Source organism: Pongo abelii, chromosome 7 (assembly GCF_028885655.2).
Source record: "Pongo abelii isolate AG06213 chromosome 7, NHGRI_mPonAbe1-v2.0_pri, whole genome shotgun sequence".
Taxonomy (NCBI): domain Eukaryota; kingdom Metazoa; phylum Chordata; class Mammalia; order Primates; family Hominidae; genus Pongo; species Pongo abelii.
The window spans coordinates 76,044,450-76,057,703 of NC_071992.2; the positions used below are offsets into that span (position 1 = coordinate 76,044,450).

A 13,254-nucleotide genomic window follows, 5' to 3' on the forward strand; every position below is an offset into this window, starting at 1 on the left:
CTCATGGAGGACTACACAGGGCTGTATGGTGCAGATTTGGGATTGGTGCAGACTTATCAGCTCTGCTCATTTCACACTGACCAGTGTAGGACTGACGTTGGACCATGGTCACACCTTCCTCTAAGGGAGGTTGGGAAGTATCATTTGGCTATGTGCCCAGGGTCTGAGTAAAGAGGCAGTAGTTTCTGCCTCCTGTGGCCATAGTCAAGAGGCTTTTGACTCCAACAGTGGCCAAGTTCTTACACCAAAGGTATTTATAAATACTAATTGGGGTAGGTCCCAAAAAACTGAGTAAATTTGGTTAATTTCCCTTTTTTTGTTATTCAGTTTTGCTTCTCTATTTTTATCTCATTGATTTCTAGAATGGAATTAAACATCTTAACATCTCGGTCTCCAATAATATCTCAGAAAAGCTACATGGAGTCTGTAGCAAAAGAAGTCTATTTGACCCTGTTTTCTTGTAAATCATTGGAAAGTGACAGGCTTCACACCAAAATATTCTAGTGGTCTGAGGCAAACAGCATCATGATTACTCTCTCTTTCTTTCTCTCTGTCTCTAAGACCTGCATATCAGCGAGTGCCTGACTCATAATTCAGGACATTAGACTTCACATAGGCCACCCTGCTGTCTCCACACCTGTGAATCACCTCCTTTCCTTGGGCTGATGTGGACACAAATCTCAAGCCCACCACATTGCAGCTGTGAAGTTCTGGCAACTTATTTAACCTTCCTCAGGTTAAATTATTCCTTAAATTATTCTCCTTGATTCCTTAATCTGTGCAAAATCAGATTAACACTTCCCATCTCTTGGGACCTTGAAGGGTTAAGTTAGATATTGAAGGAGAAATCACAGAGCACAGTGCCTGACATCAGCTAGACAAGCAATCCCTACCGGCTTCCTTCCTGCTTTGCTCCGCTCAGGGAAAGGTAAAGCGCCAGGGTCTTTATCAGAATGGTGGTGCCTCTGCTAGTGGAGCTCTCTCTCCTCCCCCACACCACAGACTCCATGAAGACCCAACTGCAGCAACAGTTCTTTCCATTCAGGCAGAAATCAGAGGGTCTGAGGGTGAGGAGGGAGTAGGAGCCAGACAAAGGCACAATTACCCCCACATGACTGCCTGCTAAGAATTCTGGCTGCAGAAGAGGCTTTTCTGCAGTTTGTTTTTGCTAGTTCTGCTCCAAGAACCCAAGAGGTAAGGCCTTCAGTCAAGAGGACAGCCCACGTCTCATTGTTCCAGTGTAAGTCAACTTAGCTAACCTCTGGCATTTTCTATGCTTCACCTCTTCTCTCGTGTATTTTCTTGATTCATAAACAGCTATCTACCCCAGTTAGCACAATTTCTATTGATTGAGCCTGGCTAAGCTTAGCACACTTCACACACACACACACACGCACACGCACACACATCCCATCCAAGGAAAATTTGGCCTCTAAATGAAGGATGGGTTTGTACTCTCTGTTTCTTAGGCCATGCCTGAGTACATGTTGGAGGAAGATGAAAATCACTTCCACCAGTTCTCTTGAGCTAAGTTTATGAGAATCAATTATAATCCTTAAATCTTCTCATTCTTATATAGGCTTATTTTGTACTTAGTTCTGGTATCCCACTCTGAGCCAGTCAGAAGAAAAAAAAAACCTTTGCATTTGTGATACTGCACAACTGTGCAGCAACCAGGATGATATTCTGGGATAAATCAGCAAAAGACTTGGCTGTTTCAGTCGTAATCCTAAAGATCAACAGAAGAAATTGCTTGAAGTGGGTGGATAAAATTCTTAGAATAATCCTGCTCAAGCCCTCTAGAGTTCTTTTATGATGCCTTTATATATTTCAGCCTTTCACCTAGAAAGATTCCAAAGCATCACCCTACCTCGTGGGCTGTGCTGTAAGGAAGGAGCATGACAGCTGCAAAAGGGCTTAGACTCGAAAACGTCTTTTGAAGGAGTGTTGGGAGAAAAGGTCCCATTGAGGCTAATGATAAATCTGGGGAGGCGCTTTAAGAAAGTTTCTATGGAAAACAGACGCAGTAACTTTTCTCTGTTGAGAATGTCAGTCAAAGTGTACGACCTAGCTAGACATACAGTATATGACCAAAGTGTCGACCTAGCTAGAAACTTGTTCAGCAGGCTGAACTGCAGTGGGGCATCCTGCTGGTGAGCTTATGACAGGTGCATTTTGGCAGGCAGGGCTGAGGCTGGTGTGCAAAGTCATTGGCAGCTGGCAGTGTAAATTATTGAGGGGGTTTGATGGGATTGTGCAGGACAGGATGTGTTTACTGCATGGATCAAGACCGGAGATGGAGACGTGGCTGGTGTTTCAGAGGCACAGGAGCAAGAAGCTGGGGCTACAGCTACAGATCATGCTATTTCTTGACAAGAACCTTTCTTTTATGGCCTCTCTTTTTCTGGTCCAGAATTTCACAAAACTTAATAGCAAAATATCAAAAAGATACCATATGTGGAAGTTACTTCTGATTGACCACCAAAATCTGTTCTCCCCATTATCCATAAAAATGGAGGGCATGTACTTTTTAAATTGAGGTGGAATTGACATACAATACACCACAAATGTGGAAAGTGTACAGTTTTCTAATTTTGACATATGCCATACTACCATGAAATCATCACTGCTGTCAAGATAGTGAATATATTTATCATTTCAAAAAGTTTTCTCGTGCACCATCCTGATCCCCTTTGCTTCTGTCTCTCCTTGCCTTGTCCCTTCTTTGATCTGTTTTCTGTTATAATAGTTGCATTTTATAGAATTTGATATAAATGGAATTATATAGTGTATATTCTTTTTTTTTCCTGGCTTCTTTCACTTGGTGTAATTATTCTGAGATTCATCCATGTTCTTGGTGTGTTTCAAAAGTTCATTCCTTTTAATGAATGAGTCATATTTTATCATAGATATTATACAGTTTGTTTATCTGCTCATCTTTCAATGGACATTTGGCTGTTTCTGAGCTTTTAATATTACAAATAGAGCTTCAATGAACGTTCATGTCTGAGACTTTTTGTGGACATGTGCTTTCTTTTTTGTTGGGTAGATATCTAGGGGTAGAAAGCCTGGGTCAAACAGCAGCTGTACATTTAACTTTTTGAGAAACTGACCACTGTTTTCTATTTGATTGTGCCATTTTTTTATTCATACATTAGCAACATATGAGAGTTCTAGTTCCTCCATACCTTAACGAAAAATTGATGTGACGAGTCTTTGTAATTTCAGTCATTCTAGTATATGTGTTGTAGTAGCTTGCATTTCCAGGATGACTAATGATTAATGATGCTGAGTATCTTTGCAAATGCTTATTTGTTATCTGTCTGTCTTTCTTGGTGTAAGTTCAAATCTGTCCACTATTTTTGAACGTTTGGTTTTTTTATTCCTGAGTGTTGAGAATTCTTTATACATTCTGGATGCAAGACCTATATCACATATATATATATCTTGAAAATAGCACGAGGCTTGTCCTTAATTCCCTTAATAGTGAATGTATCCCAGCACTTTGGGGGGCCAAGGCAAGTGGATCACCCGAGGTTAAGGAGTTTGAGACCAGCCTGGCCAATGTGGTGAAACCTCATGTCTACTAAAAATAGAAAAAATTAGCTGGGTGTGGTGGTGGGTGCCTCTGATCCCAGCTACTTGGGAGGCTGAGGCAGGAGAATCACTGGAACCTGGGAGGCGGAGGTTGCAGTGAGCTGAGACCACGCCACGGCACTCCAGCCAGGGCAACAGAGTGGAACTCTGTCTCAAAAAAAAAAAAAAAAAATAGTGAACGTATATTTATTCTGCAGCCTCCCTTGCCAAGCGGTATGGCCATGTGACCAAGTTCTTACTCACAGAATGTGAGTAGAAGGGCAGATGTGAAGTATGCTACTTCTGCCTTCAGTCCTTGAAATAGTGTGTGTGCTTCTCCAACCTCTCTTTCATGCCCTCAAGTGGATGATACAGCTTTGATCATGCTGGTGAGGACAGTGCCCTGGCGATTCTGGAATGACCTTGGCAGTAGGATCACTCACCTTTGGGCTGTAGCATGATAGAGGATTAAACCTCTATCTTTTAAAAAAATCACTGAATTTTGGAGTGTCTTTTTTGTCCTTAGCAGCTTAGTCCTTACCTTAACTAATAACAACAAGAAAGACATTCCTTCTTCCTCCTTCCTTCCTACTTTGAGCACTTTCCAGCAGGACTTTAGGTGGGCCTGAGGATGAATTCATTTTTCTATAGAATAGAATAAACATTTCTTGAGCACTCAATCAGGTACTGTTCTATGTAATCAGCCTGCAAAGAGGAATAAAACCCAACCTTTGCTCTTGAGGAAATGATGGTCCAGTGAAAATCTTTGGATTTTGGCTCATATCTAGCCAGTCTGAAGTTATAGAGCTGATCATTCAGCAGTTTAGGGATTTTGTTGAGCTTAGAGGAACCTGAAAAAAATGCAGAAATTTGGCTTTAAATTGGTATTTTTCTCTTAATGTTCTGCAGAAAATCACATTAACATGAACTGCACTTTAACCCCTCAACCTGTGAACTGAGAACAGGTCTCAATATCTAAGTGCCCACAGCGCCCCTTCCCACCCCTTGTATTCAGTACTAGTCTTTCCAGGTTAAGTGGTATCATGTAGTTTCCATTTATTTGAGTTATTATCGGGGCATGGACTCTACCAGACAATATAATTCAACTAACTTACTTCTCTCAAGAAATAAATTGAGGTTTACAGATGAGAAAACTGATCCAGAGAGGTTAACAAACATGCCCGAGGCCACGGAGCCAGCTAGAGATGGAAGCAGGGTTTGAAACCAGGCCTGATAACAAAATCTGAGCCCCATTCCTACAAACTCTGCTGCCTTTCATGGGAGCAGCTTCAGACATGGACTCTTCAGAGTATTGCTTTAGGAGTTTTCTTTTCATGGGAGAAATAACTTCACAGACTCAGGTTGTGTTTTTATAGCCTCTCAGCTGCAGACTTGATGACCAGACTCTGTTACTCAGAGGGACCTGTGTCACTCCCTGCCTCTTTATATTCAAGCATCAACATGTTTGGCTTTTGTTTTCAATCCAGAACCTGTCCTGGATTTTATAAAACAGAACTCCAGCTTCACAATGATCACAAAGTGACAGTTGATCACTGGCAAACAATTTAGAGCCCAGTTCCCGATTTTTACACAAGCTGAAGTCACAGTTTCTTATTGGATTCTTCCAATGCCAGGACACCTTGGTAAGAGGTTTCAGCCATATCAAACCAGAGGTAAAGGAAAGAGGCTCTTTCTTTTTCTTGCTGTTCCAGATCAGATAACATTGCCTGATTAGTTTCTCTGCCATGAATTCTTACCGCACGTACCCATATGCCAGTCCTTTGCTACCAGGCCATCAGCTGTATTGCTTCCTGCACAATCATTCATATTTTGCCTCATGTTTTCCCTTCTCCACCTCTGTTTCCGGCTCCTCCCCATGAAGTAGCACAAATGTTTGAAAAGAAAATGTGACAACAGGTAAAATTTATAGGAGTTTCCTGGCCCACACAGAAATAAGAACCACAGCCATCCCCAAAGGAGGGATTTCCTTACCCAGACACTGAGCCTCTTGAATATGCCCTGATTCGCTCACATGGGAGTTCTCTAGAGAAACTGGTTATCTTTTTTATGGAATCAGAATATGGAGCTCCTCTTTGGGAAGGGTGGCTTTCAGAAATGCCAGGGGGATTATCTAGTTGCAGTTACAGAAAAACCCAACCCAAACTGGCTTAGTCAAAAAAGGAATTTATTGACTCACAGAAGCTGAAAAGAGGAGGGCGAGCTTGAGGCATAGCTCCATTCAGGGCTCCAGCATATCTGTAGCACCTGGGCATTTTTATCCTTATTTCCTTGTTTTGCCTTCTGTTATGTTTATTTCATCCCTGAGTTTTATGGAAACTAGAAGGGTCTCTGTGAACCCATTCATTATCTTATGTTTTAGGTCATAGTTTCTTTTTCAAAAGATGCAGTGAAAAATGTCATTATGCCTCATTGCTTCTGACTAGGTCACGTATGAACTATGAACATCAGTGGACAGGGAAATGAGACTTGCTGATGGCTTAGACCTGGGTCAAAACTCCACCCCTGGGATGCCACTCCGTGGAGTCAGCTTAATGTGACTGCATGAAAATCCTGTACAGTTACCAGGAGGTTACTGGAAATGTTCACTGCAGTGAGTTTTGCCTTCTAAGAAATAATGAGTGTGTATCTACTGCACAAGCCAGCTGCACACCTTGAAATAACCAGTGTCTACTCACATAAAATAAGAATTTACACCCAAAGCCAGGCGTAGAGACAGGGTTACTTACTGATTTAATCTCTAGGAGCAAAGGCAGTTTGCCAAAATGTTGGTGTAACTACATCAGTATAGAAAACTTACTCCAGAGTTTCTCTAAAGTCAGTAGGAAGACCACCCTACATTCCTTAAAACAGGAAGATCCTCCACTGGTTTGGTCTTGAAGCCTATTGCAATAAGCCTTTCTTACCTGTTTTCATTGAGGGCTTGCTTTTGTTTTTATTTTCTGAGAGGACTATGGTATTGAGCGATAAGGAAGTCTATGGCAGGATCTGGCTGGTTCTGGATGGAGTAGAGTTTATGGCAGAAACATGAAACTTGTGAAGTCGCTAGAAGCATTTTGACTGCATTATGGTCCACGGGCCAAAAGAAGTGCCCTTATGTTGTTCTTTCTTCCAGTCATTCAGCTTCTCCACATGTCTTTCTAAATAAATGTCTGCGATTAGGTTATTCATTCTTCTTACAAACTCCTGACTTTAAATGTTCAACCCTCTAACTACTGAACAATTGTTAGTTACTATGAAATTACCCAATACTATGTTATTATGTGATTGCTATGCATTTCCTTTCTTTAAATATTTTGTTGTTTATTGTGTATCAGACTCTCTGCTAAAGCACTTTATATGCATTATGTCATTTATTCCTCGTAACTATGACATCGAAACTATTATTATTCCCATTGTTTGAAAGATAAAACTTAGGCCTAAAAAAGGTTAAATATCTTGCTCAAGGTCACACAACTAGAGCCAGAGATCTTAAAACCATGCTACGTAAGTAAGACAAAGGCTTTGCTCTTGCTCCTCTGGTGCAGAACAGGAAGACAGACCTATAAATAAACGAGTGCATTGAATGCTATATTAGCCACGATAATGATCTACACAGGAGAAAGTGAGGAAGCGAGAGAGAGAGAGAGAGACAGAGTGAACAGTCATTTTCCTGGTGGGGGGTGAGGGGTGAAATGGCTGTTGGTAAAAGTTCTCTGGAGGAGGCTAAGCTGAGGTGCACGGGAAGGTATTTTCCAGCTAGAGGGTGGTGTTGAGAATAGCATTACAGAGACAGGGACTTGTGCACGTCAAGCACAGAGACATCTAGAAGTGACACAGGACAGGAATATTGCAAGCTGTTTGGCCTGGCTGGGGCACAGGGTTCAAGAAGGATGGACACAGGAGAACACGGCAGGACCCAGTACAGGTAAAGCCTAGTGGGGGTGAGGAATTTGATCTGAGAAAATGGAGCCATTGAAGGGTTTGAAGGAGAAAGGCGGCATTCATTCCAACATTCATAACCAGTAATTTAAAAACATTCCCAAGCTTTATTTTTTGAGCTTTTTAATTGTATAAGATACATAACATAAAATTACCATTTTAACCATTTGAAGCCTATAACTCAGTGGCATTAGGTATATTTACAATGCTGCACAATCATCCCCCCTATGTTTTCAGAACTTTTTCATCGTCCCTAGTAGGAACTCTGTACCCATTAACCAATAACCTCATTTCTCCATTCCCCAGCCTCTGGTATCCTCTCTTCTACTTTCTGTCTCTATGAATTTGCCTATTCTAGGTATCTCATATAAGAGGAATTATACAATATTTGTCCTTTTGTGTCTGGCTAGTTTAACTTAACATAATGTCTTCAGGCTTCACCATGTTGTAGCATGTGTGAGAATTTCATTCCTTTTTAAGGTGCATGATATTCTATTTTTTGGACATACCACATTTTGTTTACCCATCCACCTCTCGGCAGACATTTGGGTTGTTTCTGCCTTTTGATTACTGGGACCAATGCTGCTATGAATAATGGTGTACAAATATCTTTTTGAGTGCCTGCTTTCAATTTCTTTGGGTATATACCTAGGAGTGGAATTGCTGGATCATATAGTAATTCTACATTTAACTTTTTGAGCAACAAACTGTTTTTCACAGACGCTGCGCCATTTTACACTTCAACAATGAAGTATGAGGATTCCAATTTCTTCACAACTTTGCCTACACATTTTGATTCTAGTTGCCCTAGTGGTGTGATGTAGCATTTCATTGAGGTTTTGATTTACGTTTTCCTAATGACTAGTGCTGTTGAGCATCTTTCCATGTGCTTCTCAGCTATCTGAGTATCTTCCTTGGAGAAATGTTTATTCAAGTTCTTTGCCCATTTTTTTTTTTGAGACAGAGATTCAGTCTTGTTGCCCAGGCTGGAGTGCAGGGGCACAATCTCGGCTCACTGCAACCTCTGTCTCCTGGGTTCACACGATTCTTCTGCCTCAGCCTCCTGAGTAGCTGGGATTACAGGTGCCTGCCACCACCTCCAGCTAATTTTTTTTTTTTGAGACGGAGTCTTGCTCTGTCACCCAGGCTGGAGTACAGTGGCACGATCTTGGCTCACTGCAAGCTCTGCCTCCTGGGTTCACACCATTCTCTTGCCTCAGCCTCCCGAGTAGCTGGGACTACAGGTGCCCGCCTCCATGCCTGGCTAATTTTTTGTATTTTTAGTAGAGACAGGGTTTCACCAAGTTAGCCAGGCTGGTCTCGAACTCCTGACCTCAGGTGATCCACACGCCTTGGCCTCCCAAATTGCTGGGATTACAGGCATGAGCCACTGCGCCCAGCCAAAACTAACATTTTTTAAAGGACTAATATGTTCCAGCCACCAGGCTGATCAGATTTGTAGTTTAGAAATGCAGTTGTCCCTCAGTATGTGTGGGCAATTGGTTCCAGGACACCCTCAAGGTTACTAAAATCCATAGATGCTCAAGTCCCTTATGTAAACGATGTGGTATTTGCATTTAACCTATGCACGTCCTCCCGTATACTTTAAATTACTTCCAGATTCCTTATAATACCTAACACAATGTATTAGATAATGTAAATAGTTGTTATATTGTATTTTCTAGGGAACAATGACAAAAAAAAAGTCTGTGTATGTTCAGTACAGATACAATCATCTTTTCTTTTCCCCTGAATTTTTTGGTGCTTGCTTGTTTGAATCCATGTAAGTGGTACCTATGGATACAGAGGGCCGACTGTACTGCTCTGGATGTATTTGAGAGGGGCACAAATAAAGGTTTTTGCTGTAACCCATATAAAAGGTGAAGGGAGACTGAATTGAGTCAGGAGCAGTAGGGGTTGAAACCAAGGAGCAGATGCATTTTCAGTTCTATATAGTACGAGACATCACTGAATCACTGATCCTATTATGTTGCTCCTATTTTTTTAATCTCTTGAACAAAATGAGTTAAGAAAATTTGTTTTTTGTCTTATTTTAACCAGAGTATATGTTATTTTGCAGGTGCAAGAAGCAATAGGCAAGCTTTCTCAGAAAGCTAAGTAAGGGTATAGTATATAGAGTAAATTCTTTGGTGTGGAACAAATTGCAAATAAGGCAGTCTAGTTAGATTGGTAACTTTTGGTGAAAAATTTGTGGGTTGTGTAGTGGAAAGCTTTTTTGTTGGTAAAATTGGAGATGACTTAAACATTCATCAATATAAAAATGATTAATAGATTATGAAATACTGGGCAGTGGATCAATACACATAGCATGTTGTGACTTGGAATAATCCTCAAAATACATTGTTAAGTAAAAAATGAGACCTAGAACATAACATACAGCATGATCACATTTATGATAAAAACAGTCTTTTTTTATGTGGACATATTTCTAAACATATGTATGAAGATCAGGGGTGTATTTACACAGTGCAATTGGGAAGGACGTAAGGGGGTAAAAGTGGAGGGTAACTTTGTGTTGTATCATCTTTATTGTTTTCAGAGTTTACCAAGAGAATATGTTCATGTGTTCATTATATATTTAAAAAAGTGTTAGTGGCCAGGCATGATGGCTCACCCCTGTAATCCCAACACTTTGGGAGGCCAAGGCAGGTGGATTGCTTGAGCCCAGCAGTTTGAGACCAGCCTGGGCAACATGGTGAAACCCTGTGTCTACAAAAATAATTTTAAAATTAGCCAGGTGTGATGGTGTGTGCCTGTAGTCCCAACTACTTGGAGGGCTGAGGTGGGAGGATTGCTTGAGCCTGGGGAGGTTGAGGCTGCAGTGAGCTGTGATTTACCACTGCACTCCAGCCTGAGCGACAGGGCAAGACCCTGTCTCAAGAAAAAAAGAAAAAGTGCTAGTGTTCCTAGATTGATGGCTATAAAATGGCTTTTCCGTTTTCTCCTCTACCTGTGTTCTTCTCTATCCCACCTCCTCCCAAGACATTTCTACTCCACAGTCCCTGGGGCATGAGCATCATTCTCCAGAATGCCCCTGTGGGTCAACGGAGGTTGCCCTGAAAAACAAGGGGAAGCAAGTGTACACATTCTCAATGTACAGTAATGTGAAGAACATCGCAATTCGTGCTTTTTAAAAATGAAAAATGTCAATGACACACAACATTTCAGGGGAAAGTGTCCATGCAGTGGTATTTGTGTGTTGTTCCTGCCAAATTAGCCAGAAAGTTGGGAGTGTTCCATTATTTCCATACATGTCCATCTGTAGTTTTTCTGCAAAAGCCAGGCTGGTGCCACACATGGCTGTCATAACTAACACGGCTGATGAGCATTCCATGACTCCAGTCTAGTCATCAAACACACACTGAGCACGTGCTGTGTGCACAGTCCTGAGTCAGAAGCCATAAACGGGGGGGGGGTGGGCAATGATGTTCAACCTTGAAAGGAATGGGTCACGAGAAGGACATTAACACGTTGATCTGTGACATAAGGGGGGACGAAATAATTTCTCCTATACCCTGACCTGTATTGACTGCAATTTCTCATTGATTTTTATAGCACTAATTGTATTGTAATTTTACATTAGTTTAAATATCTTTTTGTATTAATTATCAGACTGTTAATTCCATAATGGCAGACACTTCATCTACTTTTGTCTCTTCAGTCTCTGACGCAGTTCTTGGCACATGGAGTGTGCTCGACAAATATATATTAAATAAATGGTTGCTAAATTATATATATGTGTGTATATATAATATGTGTGTACATATATAATTGTATTATATAATTATATATGTGAGTATATATACTTATAATGATATATATTATTAGTTGATATATTATTATAATGATCATTATTATAATGATATATTAATAATATATCATTATAAGTACAAGCCATAGCTATGAGAGCACAAGCAAAAAATCCAAAATAGTTCAAACTATTTTTTAAAAAGCTACCACTTCAGGTCCTGGCACAGAGGCTCATGCCTTTAATCCCAGTGCTTTGGGAGGCCAAGGTGGGAGGATTGCCTGAGGCTGGGAGTTCGAGGCCAGCCTGGACAACATAGAGAGACCATATCCTAAGTGAATTAATACTGGAACAGAAAACCAAATACTACATGTTCTCCCTTATAAGTGGAAGCTAAACTTTGGGTACTTATAGACATAAAGATAGCAGCAATAGACACTGGAGACTACTAGAAGGGGGAAGGAAAGAGGGGGTCAAGGGCTATAAAACTAACTATTGGGTACTATGTTCACTACCTGGGTGATGGGATCAACCATACCCCAAACCTCAGCATCACACATATATCCAGGGAACAAACCTGCACATGTACCCCCTAAATCTAAAATGAAACTTGATATTGAGAGAGAGAGAGAGAGAGAGAGAGAGAGAGAGAGACCTTGTCTCTACAAAAAATCAAAAAAAAAAATTAGCAGGTGTGGTGGCTAGCTCCTAGGGAGGCTGATGCGGGAGGATTACTTGAGCCCAGCAGATTGAGGCTGCAGTGAGCCCTGATTGCACCACTGCACTCCAGCTTGGATGACAGAGCGAGACTCTGTCTCCAATTAAAAGAATATATATATATACACACACACACACACATATCAAAAAGCTACCACTTCAGAATCAATAGCTTCTTCAAGGCCTTAATACAGTTTCACTATGGCTAAGACTCCAGGGTGGGAGAGCTGTGTGAGTTAGGCCCACTAATCATATCTCCTCAAGAAGGAGAGACACACACAGCAGCCGGCACTGTGCTGGGTGCGTGGGAACCTCTAACTGGTGGCCCTCAAGCTTACAGGATGTTCAGACAGAGTCACATACCTACCCCTTAGGGCTGATGAATTAGGAGATATTTATAGCCTCCCCTGACTCCTCTCAAGACCCATTATCAATTCCTGCTCCCTTCACTCTCAGCAGATACCCTCATCTCATGAGTCACTGGGGACGCTGAGGTCATCAGTGTGCTTTCTGGTAATTTCCCAGTCTTCTACAATTTGCCTGCACCCATGTCCCTCCTCCAAGCCAGGCCTCCAGCCAGGGGAGATAAGGTGGCCTCCTTGCCACACTTTCTGGCTCTCCCAGGGTTTGCATCCTCTTGTCCTGTGCCCCTTCCTTCATCTGCTCCCCACACCCACACCTCCTGGGGTCTCTCGAATTGTTCCTTCTGTTCCTACCGATGCCCCCTCTGCCTAGGAAGGGTCTCCCACTAATGTTCCTTTTCTAGATTTCTACTCCAGCCTGAGACTCTGTTTTGTGTTTCCATTTGTACCTCTTCCACAGTGCAGACTGAAGAATTCTTTTTTTTTAGAAGGAGTTTCATTCTTGTTGTCCAGGCTGGAGTGCAGTGGCATGATCTCGGCTCACTGCAACTTCCGCCTTCCGAGTTCAAGTGATTCTCCTGCCTCAGCCTCCCAAGTAGTTGGAATTATAGGTGTGCCCCATCATGCTTGGCTAATTTTGTATTTTTTTTAGTAGAGACTGGCTTTCACCATGTTGGTCAGCCTGCTCTCGAACTCCTGACCTTAAGTGATCCACCTGCCTCGGCCTCCCAAAGTGCTGGGATTACAGGCATGAGCCACCGCGCCCAGCCAGAATTCTTTTTACAGTGTAGGTCATAGGCCATTCCCAGTGCACCAGCTCTGACTTCCTCGCTTTCCAACATTTTGAGAAATCACATCAGACTGTGAGTAAGAGTGACACTAAATCCTTCT

At 41.8% G+C, this 13,254-nt stretch overlaps 1 protein-coding gene across 2 annotated transcripts in view; it reads left to right on the forward strand.

Annotated features, from left to right (window-relative positions):
* Positions 1 to 918: 918 nt before the first annotated feature.
* CLVS1 (clavesin 1) overlaps positions 919 to 13,254 on the forward strand; it is a 437,253-nt gene continuing 424,917 nt past the window's right edge. For both annotated transcript variants that reach the window (XM_054560859.2, XM_054560860.2), the window contains exon 1: positions 919 to 1,240. The gene's annotated coding sequence lies outside the window, so the exon portion shown is untranslated. The remainder of the gene's footprint in view (positions 1,241 to 13,254) is intronic.